Below are 13,005 nucleotides of genomic sequence, written 5' to 3' on the forward strand. Positions count from 1 at the left end.
TTTAACTAACCCTGTATTCAAACACCCCCCCCCCAAAAAAAGCTTCTAATTAGCTAGTGAAAATAAGACTTGTTCCCTTGGCCACTTTCTCTTCTCTTGGATTCTTCACATCTGGAATCAGCTTGGTCACTTTGCCAAGATCAACAGCTGTAAACAAAAGGCCTTGAAAAGCGAAGTAAGTGAAGAACAACAAAACCACAGTCACTTCTTGGGGCCCTGGGGAGCACAGAATTAAAGTTGAGCTACGTGGGTATGAATTGATTCAGGAGGATCGCTGTTAAGTAATTACATTCAGTGAGAGGCTGCCAATACAGTTTGCTATCAGTTGTCACTTTATATCAAGTCTAATGGTTCTGAGCATACAGATTCCTTGTGAGAGGGAATACTTTGTGTGTGATTATTCAAATGGAGCATAGCAGCAGCATGGTGAGAAGCCAGGAACTAGGCAAAAGTCCTGGATTCCAGCCATCGGCAGCCAGGTACCAGTGCAAAGCGCAGGTGTAGACAGGCTAAGCTGCTCTAAGCCACAGTGTGCACCCATGCAAATCACTTAGGTTCCAAGCAGTGATGGTTCCCCAACAGGGCACATAATGACTTTGCATCTCTGCACTGGTGCAGCTATGTCGGTGGCAGGAATCGGGGCTAATCCCCAGGGCTTGAGCGAGGGAGATTTAGGGTGTTCACCTTGCATGGGGAGTTAGTGGGATCCCTAGGCAGGGAAATCCAGGGCGCTGTGAGGAAAAGCGGTTGTGGTAACAAGTACAAGGACCTGAATCTGAAAGGGACTGAGATTCTGGGGGAGCTGCCAGCTGCTTGGTGGGATGGAGGACACTTGCCACCTGGCAGGAGTGAACCCCCATCTCCACAGCAAGGGGAATAGGAAGGAACTAGCCAGGTGCTGGCAGCAAAGCTCAACCCAGCCAAGGCGGAGGGGCATGGTGAGCAAGGAGCAAGCCTTCGCCCTCCACACCATAGGTGGCAGGGCCATTCCAAATCCCCTTGAGCTGGGAGATTCCTCTTCACCAACCCTCTGTGAGAAATGGACATTGGGCAGCCTGGTAAAGCCCACGGGGCTGTGGATGCAGAAGTGAAAGTCTAGCTTGCATTCAGTGGCTAAGGGGTGAGGGCTGAACGGGGCTGAAGGCCTGGTCCTGCTCTTAGGCAAAGCTTGGAGGATACCCACTGACCGTTTGGGCTGTGTCCAGAGTTGGGGTCAGAAACATTAAGGGGGTTGAAGAATCGAAGGATAAACCCCAGTGGCCTGGTTCTCTGCTCTGTGGCATAGTTTGGAAGGCCAGGAGGGACCATTCAGATCAGCTGATCTGTAACCTGGCAAAACCGAGGCCAGACAGCCTCAGCCAGTGATCTCTGCATCCAGCCCATACCTCGTGGCTGACCCAGAGCACATCTGCCTCGTGCAGTCGCGTATGCCTCTGCAAAGCATGGGCACTTCGACGTGGTGCCGTTTCACAGCCCCTGTGCACAGGCAGAAAGGAGCCAGGCAGAAGAACCAGGCTCAATGTCTCTCGAACATCTGCCTGAGTCATTGATTCTGGGGATAACCAGGAAAGTTCCAGACGGAAACGACCTAATGAGGTCACCGAGCCGGCCCCCACCCCAACGAGTGCAGCAGAATGGCCTGGGGCAGTCTTCCAGACTGCCTGGTTATTAAACAAAAAGGAGAAGCTACTCGTATTAATGCTTTGGATCAAATCCTCCCGTTACACCAGTATAGCTGTGTCACGCCACTGATTTCTGGGGAGTTACTCTGGATTTACACTGGTGTAACGTTTGGCTTCTCACACTTCCCTAGCACGCTCAGGATGTGAATCCCGAGCCTACTGAAGTCAATGGAAAGATTCCCATTGATTTCAACAGGCCCTAAATCTTAGAAGCCCTCTGCAAACTAGAAATAGTTAAGCCCCCTAACACTCCTGTGATGGAAAGCAGTATCCAGCCGCTCCCTTCATTTTGATGGGTATCCCTTTGCAAACATCCCACCAGGCCAAAAGCCTTTTCAGGGAGCGCTGAAGGGGTTAACCCCTTTGCACCACACACCCCTGCAAACTCCTGTGGCAGTTCCCCACCGTGCCCCTCCATCATTGTTTAGTCAGGCCCATGCCTGCCAAGCAATTGAAAGCCTCAGCGTCTTTGCTTCACATCCAGCAGCACCGGATGATTGAATCTTGAACTTTATGGGTCAGGTTTATTAACTCCCTGTCCCTATACGTGAGGATTGAGCACGCAGAGGCACAGAGGAGACAAAGAGAATTTCCAGTGCACAGCCAGGGATTGTGGTGAGCTGAAATTTGCAACGTGGAAGAATAATTCCAGGCTGGGTTAATGTTGGAGTGTCTCTGCCGCTAGAGCTGAACAAATAGTGGGCAGCTCACAATTTATTCTACGAACGTGGGCCCAGATTTTTGACCAGGAGCTTTGCACCTAGCAACTCCCTTATGCAGGACAGTGGCAGCTACTGGCTACTGAGCATTTTTGGCATTCCAGGCAGAACTTAGTGGAGGGTAGGGTGACCTGATGTCCCAGTTTTATAGGGACAGTCCCAATTTTGGGGTCTTTTTCTTAGATAGGCTCCTATTACCCCCCACCCCCATCCCGATTTTTCACACTTGCTGTCTGGTCACCGTAGTGGAGGTGCCTACACGGAAGCTGAATTCTTCTGATAATTTAGTCCAGCTTCACTCTCCGCTGGTGGAATGTCCACAGGCCGATCATGATTTTCCCAAATGTGTTTGTTCTTTGCATTTATTCGATGACTATCCTATTGGATTGTTTTTACCTGACAGTTCTGTGGGAGAATAGTAGTATTCTGAACTGTCCTTGCACTTGCAACCAGTCAGATAAGCCATTTAGTGTGGCTTTTTGCTTCCTGACTGGATCAGCTCGTGCAACTTGTGCATGCAGTTTGCTTGGGATGTTTGTGGAAAGCAAACAGCAAGGTGCTTGGATATGATGGTGAAGGGGGCCCATGAAGTACCTAGATAGATAGATAGATAATGTCTATGGGGAAAGCAAGCAAGAAAGAAAAAAAGGGTGTGAACATGGCCAAAGCAAACTCATTAAAAAACCTTACATGAACATTTGCAGACAATGCCTTGCAATAGTTTGCCCAGATCTGTCCACCCCTAAATCACAGACCTTCTTGCTGGAAAGGAAAAAGTCAGGGCTCTGTGTGTGAGAAAAACACACCAAGAGGTGTGTGTAAATCTATCTAGGGGTTCACAGCCCTTCAGAACCCCCACCCCCCGCCATTTCGCTCCCAACCTGCACCACCAGAGGTAGAAGCTGCCTACTAAAGCATGACGGGGGGCCAGCAGTCTGCAAGGTCTGCAGGGGGATATTGATTAGTTTTACAGTGTAAACTGACAGAGCCTATTTGGATGATGTAATGAAGACAGATGATCCCGGTCTCTCGCTGCTCAGCTTCAGGGAGGGAGGAAAATCATAAATCGGATGCTGGAGATATACACTATTGCTCTCCGTGTCTCGCCCCCATTGCTCATCTGGTCTCCTTCACTCTGCCTGTCTCTAGTCCTCTCTCTGTTCCTCTCTTTCTCCCTTATTCCTCTTCTTGCCCTCTCTGCCCCTGACTGTCTCATCTAGGTCCGTGTTTTCTATAGTGCCTCTCACCACTGTGTCTGGTCTCCAAACTGGCAAATGGGCTCAGCTCACACACCGCTTTATTCCTTGGCCTTCTCTATGTGCCCCATCCAGATGCCCTTACCCACATGCCCAGCCCCAGTGAAGGCAATGGGTCGAGGTATGCCGATCTCCCTGCTGGGAGCTGTGCCTGCTCATAGCCAGACCAACCTCGCCTTCCAACTGGCTCCTTTCTCCATCTCGTTCCAACTCACTCGCTTGTCTCATTTGCTCTCTCACCTTCTCCTGCTCTGCTTCACTTGCCCGGCTCATTATTTCTTAAGTTCCCTAATATCAGGAGTTGAACTGGGCATTTCCTTTCCCCCTGTGGTTTATAGACAGCCATCTCCTCTTCTGCACCTCAGGGATCCTGCTAATGAAAAGACAACACAACAGCCAAAATGTGTCCTACTTGCTAGCCTAACGCGCTACACAACACACACCCTCGCCAAAGTAGAAGGGGCACAGAGTAAATAAGGAGCATTGCTCAGAATAACAGTATCAGGGAGCTATCTGCACTGTATTCAAGCACAGCACCTTATCCTTGGGCTCATTCAGTGTCCACTAAGTCCAGGTTTTAGAAGCTGATGAGTTCTTTTCACAGGACAGTTTGACTGTTTTAGTAACTAGTGGGTGGTGGGTTTCTTTCCCAGTATAAACCAGTTCTACGTAATTGAATTCAAGCTTGCAGTGTTGCCTACCTCAAGTGTCCAAATAGCATATGTCAGTCCCATAAAATCACAGGAGTGGCTTGAAATTCACACCATTTTTAAAAAGGAGATAATACATTTTTGATCCTTTTAGTTTTGGACCCTTTAGGACATCATGTTTTCAAGCTTTTCTCCACAACCATGAAGACTGGAAATTTACTTTTTAACTTATATTAATGTGAGATTCTCCCATCATCACAGAACTGCAAGGGCTGGGGCTTGAAGAAAAGCACCAAATATCACACGACTTGAGATAAAATCACAAGAACTGGTGAAACTGTTAAAATAATAACATCCGATCAAATCTACAAAATGTCATGAGAGCAATTCTCTTCTCACACTGACTTTCATAGACATTAAGGTCAGAAGGGATCCCTCTGATCATCCCAGGCCAGAGGATTTCACATAGTAATTCCTGCGCCAAACCCAATAACTTGTGGGCCAGGTAGAGAGTATCTCTGGGAAAGTTGGTCCAATGGTTAGTTACCCTGGCTGTTAAAAATTTACATCAGTTACTCCTGATTCACTGTGTATTACTCATCCTGAGATCATTAAGACCTCATGACTTGGAGGTAATTGGTAAAATCTTGCAAAATCTAGGGGAAATTGCTTTCAGTGGCACAATCCCCGGCTCCCAGCTGCCAAGCAGAAAGGCACTCGTGTCCATTTGGACATTAATGCAAAATAAGATTGTTTCTTTCTGAGCTAATGGAGCTAATTTCATAAATGAAGCCAACTCCTGCCATCACAGTGCGTGGAGAGCTGCCAGTGATGTTAATGAGAGCAGTGTGAGAGGACAGAAGGTCCTACGCGGCCCACAATTTGGAAGAAAATAAATCTAAAAATAGAACACTCCAGGTAACATCGATCGCTATTATTGGACGCAAATGTGTTGTAATCACAGCAGTGAACCTCTTTAAAACCTGCAGAAGAATATCTCACACATCATAACAACAATTCACAAGCGTGCAATCAATTGCAAGGATATTTTTCTGGCTCTTCTGGGCATTGCAAGAACATCATTCCTTAAATACAAACTGTAGCTCCTCATTGGGGTGTCTGGTCTCTGAATGGCATTGAGTTGGTGGCTGTTCGTGAGCCAGTTTTAGAGGTTCTTTTTCAGGTAGACTATTGGATTTGCCTGTTTAAGGGCACTTGGTCACAGCTGAGTAAGGAGCATAGGATGTGATCCGTTGTGAGTTAACTTTTAAATAAGAGCATGATTGTGCCACTCTTACTCTGGGATTAGCCTCATGTATTTCAGTGGGGCTGAGGTACTACATAACATGAGTGAATGGGATCCGAATATAACCCTGAGTGACCAATTACTCTGTAGTTGGTTGTCAATTTGCAAACTGCCTTGGGCCAAATTGTGACCCCCTTCCTCACTTGTGTGACGCATTCTTCACCTATTAAAGCCAATGGGGCTACTCTTGTGCGTTACTGCTCCCCAACGGCAGAGAAGCATTCGCAGGCTAGCCCTGTGTGTATTAAAGGTATTATTTCCAACTCATGCTCTCTGCCACCGTCCATCAGTCTATCGTTCCTGGCTCCGGCAATGTTGTGCATTATGGGCAAAACAAACACCTCCTGTGTCTGGCAGACCAGTCTGACTATTCCCACAAGCTTGACCCTCGTAGCAAATCATTTCTTGATGGCAGTTCACTTATGGAAAAATATAAACAAATTTTATATAACATGTTTATTTTTGCCATCTCTTCATTAGCTCAGAGCAAAAATCCTGCCGAGCTGCATTGTTGGGAATGATGGAAACTCTCACGTTGCTACTGGTTTGGGTTTACACAGCTCATCTATCTATCTATCTATCTATCTATCTATCTATCTATCTATCTATCTATCTATCTATCTATCTATCTATCTATCTATCTATCTATCTATCTATCTAAGGGTTTTATACTGCAGCTCATTACTATAGTATACAAGCATCTTCTACATAAAATCAATTAGCAATAGCGAAGTTCCTGGTGGACTCCATAGATTCTCTGCCATTTCTCACTTTCCGGATGCATCCGATGAAGTGAGCTGTAGCTCACGAAAGCTTATGCTCAAATAAATTTGTTAGTCTCTAAGGTGCCACAAGTCCTCCTTTTCTTATTACAGAGCTAGAATCACGGGTAAGGCTGAGGGAAGAAAGATTTGCAGGGGCGTGGATGGATGTGTGTGGAGAGGAGAACAGTCATTTCCATAGGACACTCATGCCCAAGCAATTCTTGGAAGTGGAAAAATGATGTTTCCCAATCACATTTGAATTGTGCAGACTAGCGTTAAGAAAAACACCGAGGGAGGCAGAAAACAGCGGGGGATACACACTTCCACCCTCACTTTGCTAATTACATTCATTAGAGAAAGAACCCTGCCTCAGATTGAGAACTATGTTGGCTATTTTTAATTTCCCTGCCTGTTGAAAGCAGAATTTAGAGCATTGTGAATTTTTTTCCCCTTGGGCCAGATTCTCTTTTTTCATCTGTCATGCTATAAAGGGAAAGGGGGGAAAATAACCCAAAGAGAGAAGGATTATAGTGAAGGGGTAGGGGGCAGAGAAAGAGAGCAAGCAAATTAATTCTCTGCTTCTTTCCCTGGGAATGATTTAGGGTCTTAATTGAGCTTTCTAACTGGGTAGAATGCACAGATCTGTGCGCTGCTTAGCAGAAGGTAACAGTGTGAGATTGTGCAGAGAATGCAAAGGTTTCATCATAACATCATTGATGCAGAAGTGTTCCCTGCTCCCTGGCCCAATGAGGAGAGAGCGAGAGACGGAGGATAATTTATTCAATAACCTCACATTCAGGTTGCAGGCTCCCTTCCACTGCCTGTATGAGAGGGAGGTCTCTTCATATCTTCCCTTCTACCCGCCTCCCTCCCACCCTGCTACCGCACACACACACACACACACATCCATACAATTCCCTTACAATTAGGAAGACACCTATTCAGCACCGCTCTTATTGCTGGGCTTTTGTTCCTCCTCGTCTTTGCTGGCAAAGCCATTCCCTCTGCAAGTCTGTGTTCAGTGCTCAGTGGTTTGTTATGTTGCTTTTCATAATCTCTACCAAAGAATTCCACTCCCACTGAAGTCCTGAAATTAAGGCTGCAGGGAGGAGAGGGGGAAAAAAAGAAGGAAAAAGTAAGACAGCATTTTCTCTTCCTTTCTTTGTTAAAAAGTCTTGCATCATGGAAGTGTGTGTGTGAGGGATGGTGAATGGGAGTGTGTACATATATATATATATATATGTACATATACCTACATAATATGTATTGCACAGGTAATATATATGTGCATCTCTATGTGATCAGCTAAAAGAAATTTAAGCTCTTTATCTGTTTTTGTTAAGTATTGTATGTGTGGGTGTGGGTGTGTGTGTGTGAGTATGCAGTCACACTGCATACCATGCATGCAGTTTATGTATGTACTTGAAATACTTATGTTCATGTATATATATGTGTGATCTGCTGCAATAAAAGTTCTCTTTGTTTTATTCAGGTATCAATGAAATACATGTATGTGTGTAAATTTGAGTGTGTATATACCTATGTGTATCTATGTAACACATATACATGTACCCTGCACTGTGTACTATGCATGAAGTTTACATACAATTCTTAAGCCAGTGCATGTGTGCGTTTAGCTAAATTAAATATAAATTCTTTATCTGATAGTCAAGTATCAGAAGCGCAACTGTGTGAATGTGTTTGAATATGCATGTGTGCGTATATCTATCTATACATCATATACTGTATATGAAATGTATATGTTCAGTTGTATATATGTGTGATCAGCTAAAATATAAGTTCTTCTTCAGTTGTAGTCAACTATCGTGAGCGTGAATGTTTGTATATATACGCACTGTCTACTATATACAAAATATAGCTAATGCATATATTCATGTATATGTGTGTTCAACTAAAATAGATTTAAGTTCTTCTATCTGTTTCAGTCAGTATCAATCCTTGGTTGTAGGCAAAGAGGAAAGATAAACTCCCTGGTTAGTTCAGAAGTATATTTTTCCTCATGAGTGTGAACTGAAGGATGAAGAACTGAAATTTGTTCGTGAGTGAGTGTGTTTTGCTGGACATCCTTAAGTCCTTTAAGAAAATAATTGTTACTGGGATAGGTGGAGACCAGTGTTTCCATAAGAGATTCCCCTAAGAAATCTTTATCTGAAAACGTACAGTTCAAATACTAGTGCTAAAAAAAGAAACCCATTGTGTGTGAGAGTCTCTGGATTTCCTACAATGAGGCAATCCCTAGTTTAACAAACCAAAAAAAAAGAAAGAAAGAACATGGTGCATTTATTAATCAGAATGGTCATGGTGACTTCTGCACAAGGAAAGGGAGAATTAACTCCTTTAAAATAGGAATTTGCCTTGATTTCATTGTCATTTCATTTCTGTTGTTATTTTGTATGTGCATGTACATTTCCACCAAAGTGGTCCTGAATATTGACTTCCAATGGCTGGGCTGGTCCGAAGGGGTTAAGAGGTCTCCTGTGGTTTGTGCATTGATTTGGGTGCAAATGCTAAAGTGTGTGCTCTGTGTGTGTGCATGGATTGTGTTAGCCCTTTGAGAAGAATAATTATTTTTCTCTACTGGAAGCTACAGCAGAGGCAACAAGGAGGGAGAGAGGGGGAGAGAAAGACAAAGGGAATGAGAGAGGGAGAGAGAGAAACCCCTGAATCCAGACCTGTAAGTACTGTCTTAAAAAAATAACCCCCATAAGGCCATTACCTAAGGATAGTCCAGCCCGTGCATTCAATCGGTGACAAGGCAGGTCGGACAGGGGTTGCTTTCTTTCCGAATTCTCAGGGCATCTGCAAATTCTCCAGGGAGAAGAAAGGGGTGGCAATTTGGAGCCTGTTCCTCTCCCCCTGGCTTCTCTTTCTTTGTCCATTCCCCCCAGCCCCAAGGAGCTGTGAATTTGCTCTATTAAAGGAAAGCTAACTGGAGATGTGGCTGCCTTGCACAGACGCGGTTAATGAAAGTCTTGCTGGGACGTGCAGGCTTCTCCCTAGGTCCCCATTGTTCCCTCTGCAACGCTGCGCTGATCAGCGAGCGCCAAGCCATGGCCATCATGCTGGCCATGGAGTCTGGATGGATCCGTCGCGTCTCCACGCCACTCTCAGTGATCACCTCACAGACACGGATAGGTCTCGTTTCCGAATGCACATTTCACTTGCTGCCCAACACAGAATTAAGCAGGCATTGATCCTTGGTTTTGCTGGGAGACTGGGAGGGAATGACATGAAGTTGAAGCCAACTCAGCCTTCAGATGAACCTACATCAGCCCCGGTTATTTCCTTCCGGGCTTCAATGCCAGGGAGATGGGCGCATTTGAAGTACCTCAATTAGACAGGCAGAGCAGATTCAGACACAGCACGGAGAGCTCACAGCTCTGAGCTCTCTTGGAGCTGGGTTCTCCTCTTACTGGTACTGGTGGCCACCAGGAGTAATGCCAACCAAGTCTGTGGGCCTGATGCCCCTGTCACTGACACTGCTGTAAATCAGGAGGAGCTGCATTGCAGGCAGTGGGGTTTCACAGATGTAAAACTGACAGGAGAAAAGAAGTGGGTCCTTCACCTCCAAAGGGATGGAGCTAACTTGAAAACCTGCTGGAGAAGTAGGTTCATCTCCACGACCAGCTGCCCTGCTGTTAGGGGGTTTTAAGTAGGACCAGAATAAGAAATACTGGAGTGAGCTCTCAACAAAATGGAGCTGTTCTTCCAGGGGGCGGGGAGGACTTCATGTCCCCAAAGGGGGAGCCGTGTGCATGTGGGGTGGGGGTGCCTTAAAGTAGGAGAGCTGCTTCTTCGGGAGGGAAGGGCAAAGTCTTATACCAGGAGAACTGATGTGTGGTGTCTACAGGTAAAGGTACAGCTGGGTAAGAGGGTCCTTGGCATCTTCAAACTGGGAGAAAGTTGTTCATGAGAGAAGGAGTCTCCAGCAGACTTCATCCCTCCACTCCTCTTCCCCCCCACAGCAATCCTCCTCTCTCCAGGGGGCTGGGGAGAAGCAGCAGCAGCAGCCACCTCCATAATCCTCTCTGGAAAACCTAATTAATGCACCCATCTCTCCGTTCACCCATTTAATCCATCCCCTGGCAAGAGCGTCACTAATCTTGTCTTCCACAGACGAGGAGCCGGCTGGGTGCTGGCTGGGATTCTCATTACAGGTGTGCAGGGAGAGGGGGGTAGGTGCTAATAAAGGAGCGTGGTTGCTTCCTCGCCTATCTGACCTTCTCCCCCACCACCAGAGATCACTGTTGGCACAAGCAACCACCTCCCTCCTTCCAACCCCTCTTGGGGGAAGTGCCTTTGTCCACTGGCTGAAGACCCACCCGAGCTTGTCCACAATGACTTAAGCCAATATTGACCTAAGCTTGGGCTGATATAGAAACCTCTTGCTGCTTCAGCGGCCAGCAAATCTCCATTGAGAAATATCTCTGTGGGGATGGCACGATACACTATGGACCCTTATTAGCTCTTAAAGGGCCTCTGTTTTTATTCCCTCCTCACTTCTCTTCCCAGGTGCATTTCCGTTAATGGTGGGAACATTCAGAAGTGGAGCCAAACTTTGAGACTCACTCCCAGATTCTCCAGGTCTCTCTCTCTCTCAGGACTCTCCAGGTTTTATGCACCCAGGGTAGGGTCCTAGCAAAACCTTGTGTGGTAAAGCGTTAGGCACAGCAGTGGTGTCATAGGACTCATGACAGTGGCCACGTGGAGGACAGGGTTTCAGGCATGGCCAGAGTGGAGAGACCACCAGGCCATGAGAGGAGGCAACAGGACTGCTGAAATGACCCAAACTCCAGGTGTTGTTACATTATTGTAGGTCTCTGGGGCATCCCTGCAGAAGCAGAATGGTCCTGTTAAACCAGAACACCAGACCTCCCCGAGTGTGAAATAATCATTCACTGTGTGCGTGGCTAGAGAAGGTGACCTAGCAGGGCTTTGCCAACACCAGCTTTTGTGGCCCATGTTCTGCATTGGTTTACCCTAGAGTCAGTGAGGATTCAGAGAGGAGCTGTAAATCAATGGCCCTAGGAGTCTAATCCAGGCTCACCCAGTCCTGGGGGTGTGTGCAAACTAGTGCAAGGCCTAGCACAAGGCCTCTCTCTCTCTCACACCCACACACCCACATGCCATCTCACACACACATACACAGAGCTTCCTCTTCCCCTGGGGACTGTGGGTGGGTGCAAAACTACACCAGTGAGTGCACAGAGGTGGGGGAGTGAGAGAGACCAAGTGCAAGTGAATCCAAACAAATGAACTCCAGCTAGGATCTTTTTAATCCAACTTGTTCCAGCAGCTGCCTCAGCTAATTATTCTCCAGCCCGCAATGGTGGAATGTCAGCAGGGGGCATCCCCACCTCGCTTCACCGGAGATTGGGCTGGTGTTCCTGGGTGTGATTTACTTTCATTCCCCCACCGCCCCCCTCCACACACACGCCTTGCAGGAAAATATTAAAAAATAATAATATCAAGCCCTGAGTAACAGAGCCTGAGGCGAATGCACGGGGAAGTCCAAAGCACAGCTGTCCTCTGGGAGTCTCCTCTCTTCCACCCTAGTGGAAATCAGGAGGACCTCCCTGGGGCTGAATGGAGTAAGGGACTGGTGAAAGGCAGAGGGCTATCAGCCACTTGGCTTTATAAAGAGGACTCCTGGTCAGGTGCTTCCTTCACTTACTCTAGCGTGACTCCAGCCACGGCGGGGTCAATGAGAAGAGAATTGGGCCCTATTTCTTTACTAGATGCCCCTGACACAAATCCCTGTGTCCAAGCACTACTCCATCCCAAACGATGGTGGAATCTGGATTCCAGATTCAAATTTCAAGCCTACCCACCTTCTCTTCAGTGGGTCAAATCAAAGCCCAGTATCCGATCAGGCAGCAGCTCTGGGGAGGAGGTGGGAGAAACCGGATCTGAAGTCCATGGCTTGGGCCCATGTGTATTGTGAACCCTGATTAGTTCCCTGCTGTGTGGCCGTGAAGCTACACATGATGGCATTTCAGATCTGGTGTGATTATCTCTTTCGAGGGCAGGGGGGGAGGCTCGGATCGTGTTTGGACTGGAGTTCAGCTGCTGATATTGGAGGGACCAAAACAACCAACCCTGCATTCTATAAAATTAATTCTGGCAGGACTCCTCACTGAAGTCAATGGAGAGATTTGCAGGAGTGATGGCCACAGGTCTGGGACCCCTCTTCTCTGGCCCCCTCTCTCTTCAGTTCTGTCACATTCCACAGACCAGGGATCTCCTCTGCTGAAAAGGATGGACAAAGGCAGGTGGGGACAAGAGCTGTGGGACTGGTGCCGTCCAGTCCTCAGGCTCCATCACTGGAAACCCCAATGCAAACAGTGGTAGCTGTCTCCTGCCCACGGTGGTTTGTGCATGCCATGGGTTGGTGATGGGGGTCTGGCTAAGTCTTGTCTTGCCTGTGCCATGGATGAGTGGGGCAGATCAAACTCGGAGGGGTGGTACACCCCACGCAGCAGGCAGAGGGACGGCTGGGTCAGGATGGAGGAAGTGCAGCTGGCTACTGAGTAGGCTGGATTGGAAGCAGCAGCCCAGGGGCTATGGGTGTCTGCTCCTCTCCATTCCGAACAGGCTGGATTGCCAT

At 47.2% G+C, this 13,005-nt stretch overlaps 1 protein-coding gene across 2 annotated transcripts in view; it reads left to right on the top strand.

Annotated features, from left to right (window-relative positions):
- BLACAT1 (BLACAT1 overlapping LEMD1 locus) overlaps nt 1-13,005 on the top strand; it is a 63,149-nt gene that overhangs the window by 11,181 nt on the left and 38,963 nt on the right. Inside the window, exon 1 of one of the 2 annotated variants that reach the window (XM_073319782.1) lies at nt 7,139-7,512. The exons of the other annotated variant lie outside the window; for it this stretch is intronic. The gene's annotated coding sequence lies outside the window, so the exon portion shown is untranslated. Of the gene's footprint in view, nt 1-7,138; nt 7,513-13,005 lie in introns of those variants that run through there. 2 annotated transcript variants of the gene reach the window in all.

The sequence above is a fragment of the Lepidochelys kempii genome, chromosome 21 (genome assembly GCF_965140265.1).
Source record: "Lepidochelys kempii isolate rLepKem1 chromosome 21, rLepKem1.hap2, whole genome shotgun sequence".
NCBI classification, from domain to species: domain Eukaryota; kingdom Metazoa; phylum Chordata; order Testudines; family Cheloniidae; genus Lepidochelys; species Lepidochelys kempii.